The sequence below is a fragment of the Citrus clementina genome, unplaced genomic scaffold (genome assembly GCF_000493195.1).
Source record: "Citrus clementina cultivar Clemenules unplaced genomic scaffold, Citrus_clementina_v1.0 scaffold_5, whole genome shotgun sequence".
Taxonomy (NCBI): domain Eukaryota; kingdom Viridiplantae; phylum Streptophyta; class Magnoliopsida; order Sapindales; family Rutaceae; genus Citrus; species Citrus x clementina.
Window position 1 is genome coordinate 13,266,846 of NW_006262201.1, and position 2,013 is coordinate 13,268,858.

Below are 2,013 nucleotides of genomic sequence, written 5' to 3' on the forward strand. Positions count from 1 at the left end.
GACATGTAAATGAAAAGTATAATAAAAAAATTTAATATTGAGTGGTAAATTGCCTTAATTACAAGGTAAGCAAAAACAAAAAACCTTAATGAATGTAAATATAAAACTTTTGAATCAACATTAAATGTAAAATAAAACTCAAATTACATAAATGATATATGGGAGAAGTAAATGAAAGGTAAACCAAATAAATTAATGTAAGAGTGGTAAATTGGTGTATTACTGATAAACAAAACAAACACTATGAGATGTAACATAAAACTTATAATCAACATTAAAAGTAAAATGAAACATAAATTTACTAGATTATACCTAAAATTGTTAGCAGAAGGTAAAATAAGTAAACTAATATAAAAAACTTATAAATGTAAAATAAAAACTCATTGTAATATTAATTACGTAATATACTTATTGGTTTTGTTTCTAAATTAAATAATGATAGTTTTGAGTTTATATAATACATAAGATAATATAAGTAAAATTTTATTAAGGATAGAACTTATTCTTAAAATTGGATTTTGAAAAACTGTTCTCAATTGGTTTTCTTTATCAGCATCTTGTTAGCTTTTTATCTCTTTAGCATTTTCTGATTTAACACATGAATTATAGTTACCAATAATGAAAATTTTATTACCAGTAGCGAAAACTGTGACAGATGTAAAACATACATATTTGATGCAACATAAATGTGCCTTAAATATAAAACAACAATAATATAATAGTAAAAATAGAGTTATAAACTTGTTTTTTTTAAATTGATATGGCGTAATTCAATTGGTTGTATTAATTACTTTTTCGTCCACATAATTTATATTTTATATTTTATATTTTTATCTAACCAATGAATTTATGCCATATCAGCTTGTATAAAATAAGTTTGTACAAAATTTTATAGCTTTAGCATCATTCGTATCATACACAGTATATGTTATGTATGCTTCAACAGTGCCAGTTATTTTATTTTAAATTAGTATTTGAATAATTCAGCAATTAGTGGTTTGAGTTTCATTAGGATTTTTACTATTATGTTGGTACATATGCCTAACATTTAGCAATAAACTGTAAGAATTTGCTTTATTTAAAGCTTGTTGAAATCAAAGAGAAATCATTGATTTGGCGAAAGGCTAATTCATAGTAATTTTTTTCTTTCTTGATAAATCTTTCCAGTAATTTAATTGGACGTTAAAGAATCCTCGAATGAGTTTATTCATACTACCTTCTTTATATTCTATCTTTAATTTATAAAGTAGACGAATCATAAACATGAAATCTTATTTCTTATTTTTCTTAAAGGAAAAGATTAATTCCATTTAATATAATTTTGTAAAAAGATTATTGAAATTAACGTGTTAGGTGGATTTATCAACATTATAAGTTCAATTTAATCTATGACCAATCATTAAAATCAATTTTGAAGAATACTAAGGTATACAGTCACATTGCATATGGAATCAGTGTCAATTATTGAACGCACTTGAAATACCAGCAACCATTTTCTTGGCATATAATAAATTAACTACCTATAAACACTTATTAATCAAGTCGTAATAATGCATGTGTCCATCACTTGACAGCGAAATATAAGCTATTTAGTCGAGCTGTTCTTGTAAAGCCATAAGTCATAAAATATTAAATTACATTAAAATAGTGGTACTAATCTATCATTTGGGATGACTCGAAATGTCTTTTAACAGCATACTAATTCCAAGCCAAGTACTATTGTCCAGGTTCATTGCCGCTATTAGGGATGGCAAAATGCGGGTCCGGGTCCGGATTTAGTCTTTCCGGATCCGGATCCGGATCCGGATACTATTTTTTTTTCTCAGACTCAGATTTTAATTTGGATTTTTTCAGCCGAGTCCGGATCCGGGTTCAACCCGGAAAAATTCGGGTTTTCGGATTTCGGGTTTTGAACCCGGATCAATGAATCAATATTAATTTTTAAAATTCTAAAAATAAAAAATTAATACATTTCTAAACAATAACACATTTAGATTAATCAATAAAATTAAT